This window comes from Protopterus annectens, chromosome 4.part0, assembly GCF_019279795.1.
Source record: "Protopterus annectens isolate FY-2018-M chromosome 4.part0, PAN1.0, whole genome shotgun sequence".
NCBI lineage: Eukaryota > Metazoa > Chordata > Ceratodontiformes > Protopteridae > Protopterus > Protopterus annectens.
In genome coordinates, this window is record NC_056733.1 from 231,171,235 (window position 1) to 231,187,328 (window position 16,094).

The 16,094-nt window shown below is 42.6% G+C and overlaps 1 protein-coding gene across 1 annotated transcript in view; it reads right to left on the reverse strand.

Moving 5' to 3' along the window:
* Positions 1–16,094, reverse strand: part of SUPT5H (SPT5 homolog, DSIF elongation factor subunit) — a 1,344,557-nt gene that overhangs the window by 751,150 nt on the left and 577,313 nt on the right. The window lies entirely within an intron of this gene.

Below are 16,094 nucleotides of genomic sequence, written 5' to 3' on the forward strand. Positions count from 1 at the left end.
TGGCCTATCCACTTTGAAATAGTCTGCTTTGAGATAGCCTTTCCTTGTGATCCTGCAGCATATGCCACTAGTAATTGCTCTGTCTTTTTGAAAGCTTTGGTTCTGTTCAAATAGAAGCGTAGCGGTCTGTGTATGTCCAAAGAATGCAGAATTCTCTCCCCCTTATTCTGTAGGTTTGGATAAAAAGTAGGCAGATAAATAGTTTGGTTAAGGGCCACACTGGACACTACCTTAGGCATAAATGTCGGGTTTGTCCTTCAGAGAAACCCTGTCTGGATAAAAAATGATAAAAGGTTCCACAGCCATGAGTGCCTGTAGCTCTGAGACTCGTCTTGCAGAAGTTATTGCTAGGAGCAGAGCTGTTTTCCAAGATAAAAACTTTATATCAGCTGTAGCGGCTGGCTCAAAAGGAGGCAGGGTGAGTTTTTCTAAGACATAATTGAGGTCCCATGCAGGTATTGGTGATCTCCTTGGAGGCCTTAAATTTTTGGCCCCTCTAAGGTACTGCCTTAATAATGGATGAGAAAAGATTGGTGCCTCTGTATTGTAATGAGCCGAAATTGCAGAGGCATGGATTTTAATTGATGAAAAGGATAGGCCTTTGTCCAGCATCTCAGTCAAGTATTGCAAAATCTGAGGAACATTTGGTACAGCTGTGTCAATTCCTTGTGCCTGGTTCCAAGCACAAAATCTCTTCCATTTTCCAGCATAAGATTTTCTGGTACTAGGCTTTCTGGCCTCCAAAATGACATCCATCACAGCTTTAGTGAGAGGTGCGTTTTGTATGACTACATTATCCACCATGCTGCCAGATTTAAGGTCCTGAGTTGGCTGTGCAGGATCTGATTGTTCTGCTGGGACAGTAGATGAGGCACTTGAGGTAAGGTCCAGACTGGGCATTGAGACAAGTTCCTTAGGATTGGATACCAGTACTGGTGTGGCCAGTCTGGGGCAATCAGTATAATTTTTGGCTTCTCCTTTCTGACCTTTAGGAGTACCTTGGGGAGGAGAGGCAGAGGAGGAAAGGCATATACTGTTAAGTTTTTCCAGCTGAAAGATAGGGCATCCACTTTCCATGCTTGTCTGTGATAAGTCCTTGTGCAGAATCTCTTTAGTTGGCAGTTGTGAGGTGAGGCAAACAGATCTATGTCCGTTCTTCCCCATTTCCTTGTTACCATGCTGAAGACTTGTGGATCCAATTTCCACTCGTGGGGATCCATGAGGTTTCTGCTTAGTTCATCTGCCAGAGTATTTATCTTTCCTGACAGGAATTGTGCCTACAGATGTACTCGGTAAGTCAATGCTGTGTCCCACAAAGTCATGGGCAGTCTGCAAAGTGGGTAAGAATGAGTACTTCCCTGCTTGTTTGTATACCACATGACCGTGGTATTGTCTGTCTTTAGCAGTAGTTGTCCTGGATTTAGTAGGTCCTTGAAGGCTGTCAGTGCATTTTGAACAGCTAGCATCTCTTTTTAATTGATATGTAGACGCATTTGGTTTGTGGACCATGTGCCTTGAATACATCTTCCTGCCATGTGGGCTCCCCAGGCATAATCCGATGCATCCGTTGTTAATGTCTGTGTGGCTGTGGGTAGAGTGAATGGCGGTCCCTTGTTCTGGTGACAGGCCTTAGCCCACCATCGAAACTCCTGTTGCAGGCAGGGAATGAGAGTAACTATTGTTTCCAGGCTGTGGCAATGTTGAGTCCAAACACTTTTTAGGTACCATTGAAGTTTCCTCACATGCAGTCTTGCATATGGAATTAGTAGAATGCAGGATGCCATGAAGCCCAAAGCCTGCAGAATTTTTCTTGCAGATAACTGGGCCATTGTTGCCAACATTTTGAAATAGGTTGTCAGTTGCCTTTGTTTGTCTGGCATGAGATAAGCCATCTGGGCAGTTGTATTTAAGCTTGCACCCAGGAATATTATCTCTTGAGAGGGTACTAGTTTTGATTTCTGCTCGCTGACTGTGTACCCTAAGCATGGTAGTAATCTCTTTACAAACGTCAGATGCTGTATTAGAATGTTCTTGTTCTCTGCTTGAATGAGGCAGTCATCCAAGTAAGGATATATTTGTATTCATCTTTGTCTGCAGAATGCAATTACTGGTGCCAGGCACTTTGTGAAGACCCTGGGCGCAGTAGATAAGCCAAAGGGCAGTGCAGAGAATTGGTAGTGCATTGAGCCAGCTTTGAATCTGAGGTATCTTCTGCATGTTTGTCTGATTGGGACATGCAGGTATGCCTCTTTTAGATCTAAAGTCACAAGCCAAGCCTTCTTGCCCAACATGGGCAGAAGCTGCTGTAGAGTCAACATTTTGAATTTTGGAATATCCAGATATGTGTTTAGAATATATAGGTCCAGTATTGGTCTCCAGGCTTTGTCCTTTCTGGGTAGAACAGTCTTGAATAGAATCCTTGTCCCTGCTCTTGCTCTGGTACTTGCTGAATGACCCTCATGTCCATGAGGGATGAGACTTGTTTTTGTGCCTCTGCCCATTGATGTTTTAGCAGGTCTGGCCAACCGTTTGCCCTTGGCAGGGTATGGAAGTGAAACTTGTAGCCTTGTAATACTATGTTTAAGACCCATTTGTCCTGGGTTATTATGTGCCAATTTTGAGAAAAAAGTGCTGGTTTTCCCCCTAAAGGTGCTGCCAGAAGATAAGTGCTTGGCGCAGGCAGAAGGAAGTCATTGGGACTGTTTCCTGTATGGCTGTGATTTGTCTTCTCCAGTTTTGGAGGTAGAAGCACCCCATTGTTTAGGCCTGTACGAACATTGGGGCTGGGATCTGCCTCTAGGGTGTCTGTATCTGTCCCTTTGTGGCCTGTCTGACACTGGAAAGGACCAATTATTTGTAGTCCAGTGTCTGCTAAATCTTGGTGGCTGTACCTGTAAGAAATCCTTGACTGTTTGCATATGTTTAGCTTTGTCCTCCATTTACTTTAACACCTCTTCTGCTTTAACACCAAACAAAGTATCATGCTGTAATGGAGGATCTAATAATTTTGCCTTAACATGATCAGGTAGATTTTGTTCCTTTAACCAAGCATGCCTCCTAATGACAGAATCTGTAACTGTGGTCCTGCAGGAGGCCTCCAGGGAATCAAAACCACATTCCAAAGTATGCTTTCCAACTTGTTCAGCTGCATGCAATAAATCCTGCATTTCTTTGTTTTCTGCACATTCAGAATTTATCAACATTTTCTGTTTAAGCAGTGACATAATATATTGCTGATATTTGAGCATATGAAACTGACAATTTAAAGCCCTTATAGCCAAGGTAGCAGAAGTGTAAATCTTTTTTCCCAATCTATCCAGTGCCCTAGAATCCCTGTCAGAGGGAGTAGGGTTTTTTGCAGTGGAAGCCTTGACCCCTTTGGGACCCTGAAAGATAGTTTCTGGGTCAGCAGCAGGGTTTTTGAAAAGGAATTGATGAGAGTCAGGAAACCCTGTAGTACCTGTCTGGCTTAACAGGAGCTGGAGGTAAGGCATCAGGGGTCAGACTGGACTCTGAAAATACATCTACAATGTCTAACACAGGTGGAATAGTTAGGGGCCTGTGTTGTGGTAGTAAAATGAAGTCTCTGTGCCATTTCTTAGATTCAGAATAATCTTGGCTCTCCCAGTGGAAATACTCCCTCATGGTATGTAAAGTTTCCCCAAAAGAATAATCCTCAGGAGGAGAGGCTGAAGGGATAGATACTTCAGGATCAGAATCCTCATGGGGAGGAAGAGTATTCCTGATCAGAAGAGGAATCAGATGCAATGGACACCTGATCTGAAGATTCATATTCTGTCTCTTGCCTAGGCCTTTTATCAGGAGGGGGATGGGAACCCCTGATCAAATAATTAGGTCTTCGGCCATTTTGAGCATCTGTTTTGGGAGGCCTGTCCATGAGGCTGTTGTACTTGTTTCTTTGTCTTTAAAGGTGCTTTAGTCTTTGCCTTTGAAGCTGAAGTCGTTTTAACATATAACTGAGTAGGTCTGAAAACGCTCTCAGAAGCCGATGCCTGCTCAGCGGCTCCGGACCCATCTGAGGGAATAGTTTCCGAAGGTCCAATACCTTGGGCTTCCAGCAGCCTGGTCGACTCCAAGTGGGTGTCGGTAGTGGCCTGCGACTAAAGTAGCGGTCGTCAGGGGCTGCGAAGGAGCCTCACTGAGAACCAGCGAACCAGCGACTGGCTTAGAAGAAGCCTCGTCGTCGGTTTTGGACCTTGGATGCCTGTCCTTTTCTTTGTGCTTCTTGTGAATTCCGTTAGTCGGATGGCTATCCGATGACATTGTACAGTTAAATCTGCCAAAATAGTGAAAAGCAAAATTGTACCGACACTTAGTGTATTGGTTAAATCTAGCACAAAACTGACAACTAGCAACATCGTGGTCAGGGCCTAGGCAAGGAATACAGTAAGAATGAAAGTCCTTATGAGGTATTTGCTTCCCACAAGAAATACAATTATTAACTTTTTATGACATCGGTCTGGAGCAAGAAAAAAGTTTCCCCAACGGGGTACTTAGCTTTTTAGAGAAGATCTGAAATTCGAACACAAAAATCTCAGGAGTCGGCTGACCGGCACTTGCGAACTGCTTTTGCTTCGGGCACCATGCGGCAAGAAAGACTGAAGAAAATGGCGTCTGCTGCATCTTTTATACCACTGGCACACTGACGTCAGAGAAGAGGCGACAGCAACCGACGCCAGACCTAGACTTTGGAATTCAGGCCGACTGATGGTAGCCTGCCAGCAGGATAACCCAATTGTAATAACTGCAACAGTGAAACACGAAGAACATCCCAGCTTACTCTGTCAAATGCTATCTCTGCATCAAGACTCCCACCTACAGTGGTATTTTCTTACATTCTGCTTCCTTCTGGATTATCAAGGTTCTATTAATGATGTCACATGTTTGCTTCCCCTCCACCAGACTTCACTGGTCCATACCTATCAATTTTGGCATCATCTTTGCCATTCTTTTAGCCATTATAGATATAAACGCTTTATAGTAATGGTTTACAACTGAAGCTGTACCTGATGAGTCTTTACCATCTTTCGATATTACAGCCACCACTGCTTTCTTCCAGATGTTGGTGCTTCTCCTCCTCCTAAATACTGTTGAACAAAACCCTCCAGTTCTTAATCTCTCTCTTCCCTGCTAGCTTCCAAACTTCCACAGGAATACCATCCACTCCTGCAACCTGGTTAAACATCACCATTTTTACCTCATCTCCTCCTAGCCTGTTAGTAATTTAGCCTCAACTACCTCTAACCTTTGCATACTTAATTCTTCCATAAACATTTCCAGTTGTACTTTTTCTTGATTTCTTCATTTTCTGCTTTATACATATTTTTTTATAAAAACTCCAAAATATTTGTAATACCTCTATAGGATCTCTGGTTATTTTCATTGTAAAAGATTCCCTAAGCTTGGCAACAAACCTTTGCTACCTTCTGTTGCCAGAGTTCTTATGATAAAAGCTTTTATGCTGTGGAGTTATCAAAAACAAAAGTTGCGTAACAGCAGTCTTTCTAAACTCGTGCATATTATCTAAGTAGTCCCTTATTTTCTCATTAACGCTTTGCAACTGTGCCTCTTGTATGCAAGATTCCCCCTATTCTGCACAACTTTAGTCTTTGTCACATCCCTCTAAATAATTCTTGTTACTTCTTAACCATCTCTCTTTTTTTTTCTTTTTCACACTTTTTAAACTCTAATTTTATCCCACTCCCTAGCTACACTTTCAGAAGAAATTTCTATCTTCCCTAATAACTCCTGAATAATTTCTAGCACCAATTACTTACTTTCCTCTCTAACAGATAGGTGGGGAAGCACCAGTGTCTCATTTTTCTTTTAGTTACTGGCACATGACCTGAAATAGTTACTGGATGAATATCAAAACTTTCAATTAAATGCACATACTCCTGTGAATTATAATTTCTGTCTAGCCTAGCCTAGTTTTTGTACCTTGGGGAATAATATGTAATTTCTCTCCAAGATCTACTACTGAATTCACATCTTCCATACCAAATATTTTCATAAATTTCTTCAAAAACTCCCCTCTTTTGTTATATATTCTCCTCTAGTCCACTCAGATACCTCCCCAGTGTTGCAAATCAAACTCCAGTCCCCACCTAGAAGTAATATTCCCTGCTGAAAACTGATAATTTCTCCCAGAATTTTCTTAAGCTCCATAAAAGGCAGTTTTAGGTGGAATATAAATACACCCCAGCATAATATTCCTTCCTTGCCAGTAGCCTCTTAGTACTACAGATCTACTATTATCCTTTTTTTTCTCTGCACCACTATTGAACCTCCGCTCAGGATTAGTATAAGTACTCCTCTTTTTCTTTGTCCCAGATATTCTACTGAATAATCATCATGAAATCATTTCTTTATCAAATTCACATGTTCAGTTCTCTTCAAATGTTTCTCCTGTAGCATAGCTACTGGCACTCTGCATTTTTTAATGAAGTTCACTACTTTTTTTTTGTATACATCTGTGGGACCATTCACATTTAAAGATCGTATGGAAAGTGTTTTCATTCTGATAAGTAATTACTTCCACCTGTTATGTACAACAGCTTTTTTAAATGGCTACTTTCAGCTTTGGTGTTACATGCATAAACTAATGTTTGGCAGGCTGATCTTTTACACAATTGTTTCTTGTTATATCCACATGAACCTATGTCACATCTTATGAGACTTTTTGTCTGATGAAAACCCTCAAAACATAATCCCAGAACACACTCAAAATCCATTACCTTAACACAAATACACAAAAATACATACAAATTCAAATAATGAAATTTAACCCTCCAAAAAGGAACACTTGTCCCTGATTTATAGCCATACTCACAGGCTTGACTTAACCTATAATAAAAATGAAAGTTATCCATGCTAAACTGCATGGTACAGCCTGTGCTTCTGTTTACACTAAGTGCTGTCTGTTTTTGTCTTATCTTTACTCCTCTCCCAGATGTAGAAAACAACTTGAATGCTTTCAGTAAATGTCTCAACCACTGAAAGAAAGTTTGACCCCTTATCAGATTTGTCTCCGTAGAAACACGAGAAAGTACAGTTTTGTACCTACCATAAATGTAGATGTTCGAGTGCTCATACAGCTGCAGTCATAACAGATGGGTTATCCTGCCGTCAGGCGGGTCCTCGGTCGGCCGAATTCCAAAGTCTAGGTCCGGCGTCGGTTGTCGTCGCTTCTTCCCTGATGTCAGTGCAGCAGGGGAATAAAAGAGGCAGCCGACGCCATTTTCTTCAGTGTTTCTTGCCCCAGATGTCAGGTGCCCCCAGAAGGAAGGCAAACATTTAGTTATGCAAAGATGCAATGCTGATAAATCAAAAACAGTAGTTGCAAGCAAATACACCATAAAAGAATACCCCAAAAAGGTTATATGAAAAGTGTTTGTCATAAGGCCTGTCCTAAGAGGGGATGGAGGGAGGGAAACCTGGACTGCAGCTGTATGAGCACTCGAACATCTACATTTATGGTAGGTACAAAACTGTACTATGTTCATCGTGCATACAGCTGCAGTCATAACAGATGGGTAGAATCCCAAAGCTAAGTAAGGGTGGTAGGCACTAAGTGGAACTAGGAGGGGCTAGGATGCCCTGCAGGACTGCTGTGGCAAAGCCTGCTCAAGATTTTGAGTATAGTGGGAGGTGATAGTGCTTGGAGAAAGTGTGCACTGAACTCCAGGTGGCTGCTTCCAAAATGTCCTTGGTAGGGACCCCCCTGAGGAATGCTGCAGAGGTAGCTGTGGCTCTGGTGGAGTGGGATCTGATGCTTGCAGGCACAGTTTTTTCATGAAATGAGTAACAAAAGAGTATGCAGTGGGCTATCCATTTTGAAATTGTCTGTTTGGAAATAGCCTTTCCCTGAGCACCTACAGCATAGGACACAAAGAGTTGCTCAGATTTCCTGAATGGTTTTGTTCTGTCCAAGTAGTAACGAAGTTGTCTGTGAATGTCCAAGGAATGTAGTAGTCTTTCCTCTTTGTTTTGTGGATTAGGATAAAAGGTAGGTTAAGTGGATAGTCTGATTAAAAGCTACACTGGATACAACTTTTGGCATAAAGGTAGGATTGGTTCATAAGGAAACTCTGTCCTGATGGAAAATGATGAATGGTTGCACAGCCATGAGGGCCTGTAGCTCCGAAACCCTGCGTGCTGAGGTGATAGCCAGAAGAAAAGCAGTTTTCCATGACAAGTACTGTAACTCTGTTGAAGAAGCTGGCTCGAATGGAGGAAGGGTCAGCTTTTCAAATACGTAGTTGAGGTCCCAAGCAGGGACTGGTGGTTTCCTTGGGGGTTTTAAATTCTTTGCCCCTCTGAGGAACTGCCTTAAGAGAGGTTGAGAGAATAATGGAGGATCTGTGTTGTATTGTGCAGAAATGGCTGAAGCGTGGATCTTGATGGAGGAGAATGAAAGTCCATTGTTTAGCATCTCAGCTAGGTACTGTAAAATTTGAGGTATATTTGTTACCCAAGGATTCTGTCCCTTTTCTTGATTCCAGGCACAAAATCGTTTCCATTTGGCGGAGTAAGCCTTTCTAGTAGAAGGTCTTCTGGCCTCCAAGATGACATCCTGCACCTCCTTGGAGAGGAGAAACTGTTGGGAAATCAAGGAATTCTCCATGCAGCTAGATTTAGAGTTTTGAGATGGCTGTGAAGGGTTTTGTAGTTGTGCTGGGACAACAGAAGAGGGACTAGAGGTAGGATCCATGGTGGGGAATGTGTCAGGCTCTTCAGGAGCGGATACCAGTGTTGTCTTGGCCAGTCTGGAGCGATGAGAATCATTTTCGGCCTCTCTGCTCTGGCTTTTAATAGAACTTTGGGTAGCAGAGGAAGAGGCGGGAAGGCATAGACGGTCAATGTTGCCCAATTGAAGGAAAGTGCGTCCACTTTCCAGGCCTGTGGATGATAGGTCCTTGAACAAAATTTTTTCAACTGGCAATTTCTGTGGGTAGCAAAGAGATCTATGTCTGGCTGTCCCCATGCCTGAGTTATCTTTGTGAAAAGTTGAGGATGCAACTTCCATTCATGTGGATCTGTCATATTTCTGCTTAGGTTGTCTGCCAGTGTGTTTTCCTTCCCTGGCAGGAATTGTGCCTGCAGTTGAATTTGCAATTCCATTGCTGTGTTCCATAGGGTCATGGCTTGCCTGCACAGGAGGTATGAATGAGTTCCCCCCTATTTGTTTATGTACCACATCACTGTGGTGTTGTCTGTCCTTATCAATAGCTGGCCTGGATGCAGTAGGTCTTTGAAGGTCATAATAGCCTTTTGCACAGCCAGCATTTCCTTTTAGTTGATGTGAAGGTGCTTCTCTTTTCGGGTCCTTTTTCCCTGAATGCACTGATCTGTCATGTGTGCTCCCCAGGCGTAGTCTGAGGCGTCTGTTGTGATGATTTGAGTTGCTTGAAGTACACAGAAAGGAAGACCTGTGTTTCTTTGGCAAGCTTGAGTCAACCACAAAAATTCCTTTTGAAGGCATGGAATGAGTGGGATAATTGTTTCCAAGCTGTGGCTGTGTTGAGACCATAAGTTTTTCAGGTACCATTGAAGTTTCCTCATATGCAGCTTTGCACATGGGATTAGTAGGATGCAAGATGCCATGAATCCCAGAGCCTGCAGGATTTTCCTTGCAGTTAGCCTGGTGTAAGTTGCCATTTTTCTGAAGTATTGAGACAGTTGCCCTTGCTTGTCTGGCGTGAGGTAGGCCATCTGGGTGGTTGTATCCAAGCTGGCACCCAGGAAAATTATTTGTTGAGAGGGTATTAGTTTTGATTTCTTTTTGTTGACTGTGTATCCTAGGAAGTTCAACAGTTTTATTACAAATGCCAGGTGCTGCAGTAGTATGTCCTTGCTGTCCGCTTGGATCAGGCAGTCGTCCAGATATGGGTAGATTTGTATCCCTTGTAGTCTGCAGAAGGCGATTACTGATGCCAGGCATTTCGTAAACACTCTGGGTGCAGTAGATAAGCCAAAGGGCAATGCATTGAATTGGTAATGGGTTGAACCTGCAAGAAATCTGAGGTATCTTCTGCAATCTTGTCTGATAGGGACATGCAGGTATGCCTCCTTGAGGTCCAATGTTACCAGCCAAGACTCCTTGCCCAGCATGGGAAGAAGCTGCTGTAATGTGAGCATCTTGAATTTTGGCACCTGTAGATATGTGTTTAGGATGGATAGGTCTAAGATAGGTCTCCAATCTTTGTCTTTCCTCGGTACCAGGAATAGTCTGGAATAAAACCCTTGACCTTGTTCTTTTGCAGGTACCTTTTGAATTGCTTTCATGTCCATGAGAGCTGAAACTTGTTTTTGTGCCTCTGCCCTTTGATTTTGTGGCAGGTTTGGCATGCCTCTCATTTTTGGTAGGGTGTGAAAGTGGAACCTGTAGCCTCTGTCTATAATGTCCAGAATCCATTTGTCTTTTGTAACAATATGCCAATTTTTTGAGAATAATGTCAATTTTCCGCCCAAAGGTGCTGCCATTAAAGCTTTGCTTGGCAGGTGTAGGGGGAAGTCATTGTGTCTGTTTTCTGAAAGACTGTGATCTATCTTCTCCACCTCTTGGGGTTGGTTGCTTGCCACTGCCTGGCTCTGAAGGATCCTTGAGGTTGCCCTCTGCCCCTTGGGAGCCTGTATCTGCCCCTTTGAGGTCTGTCCGTGGCTGGAAAGGACCAATTTTTTGAAGGCCAGTTTCTGCTGAAACGTGGAGGCTGTACCTGCAGGAAATCTTTCACTGTTTGCATTGATTTCGCTTTTTCCTCCATTTTCTTTAGCACCTCCTCAGCTTTAACACCAAACAATACATCTTTTTGAAGAGGTGCATCTAATAATTTAGCTTTGACATGATCTGGTAAGGTTTGCTCTTTGAGCCAAGCATGCCTACGTATAACAGACCCCGTAACAGCAGCTCTACATGAGGCCTCTAAAGCATCAAAACCACACTGCAAGGTATGTTTACCCATTTGCTCTGCACCATGCAACAAATCCTGCAACTCTTTTAAATCTGGTTGTTCTGGTTGTGTCATCTTGCTTTTCAGCTGAGTTATCAGAAACTGTTGATACTTTAACATATGGAACTGACAATTTAATGCCCTCATGGTTAAAGTGGCCAAGGTGTACACTTTTCTCCCCCACCTTTCTAAAGCTCTGGAATCTCTCTCTGAAGGCAATGGATTTTTAGCAGTAGAGGCCTTAATTCCCTTGGGACCCTGTGAAATTGTTTCTGGGTCAGCAGTATGGCTTTTATATAGGAACTGGTGAGAATCAGGCACCTGGTAATACCTGTCTGGTTTAACAGGAGCTGGAGGCAAAGAATCAGGATTAAGGCTGGCTTCTGTGTACACATCATCCAATATATCTAAAACAGGAGGGATAGCCAGAGGCCTATGCTGGGGGAGCAGAAGAAATTCCCGGAGCCTTTTCTTGGAATCAGAGTAATCTTGGCCTTCCCAGTGAAAGTGTTCCCTCAATGTATGCAGGGTTTCCCCAAAAGAGAAGTCCTCCCGGGGGGGGGGGGGACCCAGGGAATAGACTCCTCTACATCAGAGTCTTCGAATGGAGAATAGGCATAATCCTGGTCCTCAGATAGTTCTGAGGTAATAGAAGCTTGATCTGAGGAAGGGTAGTCTTCCTCTAATCTGGGCCTTTTGTCAGAGGGGGGATGAGAACCCCTGATAAGAGTAATCAAATCCTCAGCCATTTTAAGCATCTGTTTTTTAGGCATGGTGACTTGACAGGGGGTCTGAGGAACCTGTTTTTTTTGGTTTTCATGGCTGCTTTAGATTTAGTGAAGGCTTTAATAGAGGAGGAGGAAGGCCTGAAGACCCCTTGAGAAATGGCAGGCCTGTCTAAATTCTGAGTTTCCCCGCCAGGAGTGGCGTCGGGATCTGTAGTATGGAAGGGGGCAGAGGAGCCTGCGACCTCGGGTACTGAAGACATTGTCATCGGTACTCAGGGGCTGCGTAGGCACCTCGCTGAGTACTGGAGAACCGGTAGTCGGCCTTAGCGTGGTTTCAGTAGGTGGAGCGGACCTCGTATGTCGGTCCTTATCTTTGCGTTTTTTGAACAAAACTGGAGTCGGAGTATCAGACGACATAATATAATTAAATTTTTTGCCAAAAAAGTGAAGGGCGAACTCTGCCCGACGCTTAATAGTGCGCTTATTGAACCTAGCACAAAAACGGCAGGCCGAGACGTCGTGGTCTGGGCCTAAGCAAGGTATACAGAAAGAGTGGAAAATTATGCGGTATTTGCTTCCCACATGAAATGCAATTATTAACTTTGTCTGACATCGGTCTGAGGTAAGCAAAGTTTCCCCAATGGGGTACTTCGCTTTCAAGAAGACTTTGGCTGAAATACTTTCGTAAATCTCAGGAGCTGGCCGACCGGCACTTGCGAACTGCTTCTTCTTCGGGCACCGCGCGGCAAGAAAGACTGAAGAAAATGGCGTTGGCTGCCTCTTTTATACCCCTGCCGCACTGACGTCAGGGAAGAAACGACGACAACCGACGCCGGACCTAGACTTTGGAATTCGGCTGACCGAGGACCCGCCTGACAGCAGGATAACCCATCTGTTATGACTGCAGCTGTATGCACGATGAACATCCACATACACAATCACCTTTCACTACAAACTACTCATGTTTTACTTTGAATTTATTTGCTAGAGGGAAACTTTTCATTATAGTCGGTGTAATTATATTTACATGCTTCACCTTAAAATATGTTATTAGATCATGCCAAAGGCCTTAATCCAGTCTATCCCCTATGTAGAAGCAAGATAAAAGCACATCAGTTTTACTTGTATGATGCTCTTTTATCTTTTTACATTGCAATGTCTACACTTCTTAAAACTAAACAAGGAGGAAGAAGGAAAAAATGAGCATATGTTTACTTTAGTAACCCTTTTACGCACAAAAATAACTGAAAAAGCTTTATGTTACAGCATGCAGTATATGTCTATTTTATACAAATACTGTTAAGAACAAAAGTTTCCTACTTACAGTAAACTATTTCCTTCCCCTCCTCCCCAATGTTCTTCCAAACATTTATGACATGGAGTAGGGCATGTACTTTGGAGTTCCCTACAAGTTTAACAAAGTCAAAAAAGTCTAGTATCTCGAGGTTTTCTCGTTCCATCATATACCACAAATGTAACTGATGCTTTGTAATGCCTTATTTATTCATTAATTCCTGAGCTGCTGGCTTTCTACCTGTTCATCACTCAAATCTTTGGTTTACTTCCAATGCACTCTTGGTTTTTTTAGTTAACTCCTGGTTTTTTTTCCATCTCTCAAGCATTTTCCTTTGGAACACTGGAAAAGGTTTCACTGGTGTGGTCTCTGTATGAGCTTTATTAATATAAGAATAAGAAGCAGAATCCCCTTCTATTTGATTGCGCACTTTTTGTTGGACGAACTACTGTATTTCCTCCTTAGCATGTTCTGGATCAAAAAATTACTGACCATTCAGGAACAAAAATATTCTGAAGATAGCTAGATACAGCAGCTTGAATCTCAAATCTGCTTCTTGACATTCCCCCATTGCTGGAATAAATTTATTCTACTCACTGAACACCAGCAGAAGATATAATTTCCTGCAAACACTACTGTCTCTAACTTTTAGTACTTTGTCCTTCTGCCACAGGTTCATCTCTTTTTGCTGACAGGATTGCATCTTTACTACTAAAGGTCTTGGCTGCTTTTTCATGGTTAGGTTTGAAGCATACACACAGTGTTGTCTTTCAATTAACAACTGCTGTGTCATACCAGTTCAGTTACTTATTTGCACCTTCATAAAATTAATACAGTCTGATCCTTCCAGTTTCTCTGGTACAGCAGAAATTCTCAGGTTTTCCCTACATGCGTCTGTCCTCTAAGTCTACCATTTTTTTGAAACCTCTTCTTCAGCAGTTGCATTCGGCCAACTTTTCTACATTTCGACCTCTGATTTTTGCAGTTTTATCAGCTCATCTGAATATCTGTCCTCCAGGAGCATCTGTAGTTAACTCCTACTGACACATCTAGGTGTCAAATATTGCTTGTTCATATTTGCATCACTAATTCCAAAACCATGCTATATACAAGGTTTTAAAAGATTTCATCTTAAACTTACATAATGGTAAACTCAACTGCATTAATATTTGACCTCTGTCTACTGCAGGTAAATAGATATTGTTTCTATGAAATTAATTAATGTACATATAATTTTCACCTTTTCCTAAATATTTTAACAGCCAAGTAACACAGACAGAACTCCTTAGCCTCATATGAATGCTCTCAGCTAGATGAATAAATTGCTGCTGACAGTATGTGTGTAACTTGAGTGGTTGCTGAAATATTGTGAGTTGTTTACAAAATTTTACAAATGTAATAGTGAGACTGACTTATAAAATTCAGTTTAAGACCTAGAACCTAAAGAATACTACCACTATAAAAATAGTTTGTGCTTTAGAGTTTGGCATTTATACTTCTTTTATAACCATTATGGTTCCAGAGATATGAACATTTGTTTGAAATGTGAGGACATAATTTGATTCTGTCAAAAGGCTTAGGCTCCGCCCACTGGAAGTTACACTGCAAACTTGCTGAGCTCCATTGGAGTGAATGAGCACCATTGGAGTGAATAAGCTCCAATGGAGTGAATGAGTTAAAGACACTTCCCATTTATCCTAATGTTATTTGAGTTGATATAGTCATTCGGTGTTTAGTTTATTTTAATCAGCTCTGAGCGCATTTGACTTGTTTTCTGCTAGATTATAGGAAGTAATTTCTTGCACCAAAGCTTGAGTTTGTACTGCCTTTTATTACACAGCTGCAGGATTCATCACACCTAGGGTCTTCTCCTTGCCTTTTGTGACTGATTTTCTTTCAGGTTCTCAGAGTTTCTTTTTTTCCTAGAATCCAGGCAATGTACTTACTAGCTAGTAAGTGAAATTTACCCAAAAAGACAAATTCACTGGCTCTCTTTTCTTAGTTTCTGTTTTCACACTGGGAGAGCTAAAATTAAGCGGTTGCTCAGTGTGCAGCCATCAGGAATACTTTGGCTAAATGTAAACTCAGAACTACTTCAGGCATAAAAGAAGGACTAGTTTTCAAAGAAACCCTGCCCTATGGAAAATGAGGTGAGGTTGACACCATAAGAATTTGCAACTCAGATAGCTCTGATCTCTCCAAGTAGGGTATCAGTAAAAAGTACAGTTGTGTACACTTACCATAAATGCAGACGTTTGAGTGTATTCACTAGTGCAGTCATCACATCTGGGTTATCTACCTGAAGGTAGCCCTCAGCCGACCTGAATACCAGAGTCTTCGGATTTCTGCGTCAGATGCTGTTGCTTCTTCCATGACGTCAGGTCGTCAGGGGTATAAAACATGCAGCCGATGCAATTACATCAGTTTTTCTTGCCCCAGATGTCAGGTGCCCCCACAACAGGAAGCAATTATATGGTATGGTACACCCCCAGCAAAAGCAAATGCACATGATATAATATATGCCAAACAAGAAGGAAAGGTAGAACCAAGAGAAGTCGGGGCTGAAGGGAGGGTAACCAGGACTGCAACAGCGAATACACTTGAACATCTACATTTATGGTAAGTGTACACAACTGCACTATGTTCTTTGTGCTTCACTGTTGCAGTCATCACATTTAGGTTGATTCCCAAAGCTAAGGAAGGGTGGAGGCAGTTGGGATAGAAATCAGGCCTTGTAAGGCTGCTGTGGCAAATCTCTGGATTTAGAAAAGATAGGCAGGTGGTAATGCTTGGTGAAAGTATGTAGAGAGCTTCAGGTAGCAGCTTCCAGGATGTCCCTGGTATTGACTCCTCTGAGAAATGCCATAGAGGTAGATGCAGCCCTGGTGGAATCTGATCTTATCCCCTGTGGGGTAGGTTTTCCATGGTGCTTGTAGAAGAAATGGATGCAATGGGCTATCCATTTGGAAATGGTTTGCTTTGAAATGGCCCTCCCCTCTACCCTGCAGCAAAGCTAACTAGCAGCTGGTCAGACTTTGAGAGGCTTAGTTCTGTCCAAACAGAATCTAAGCTGTCTGTGCACGTCCAGAGAATGCAGTA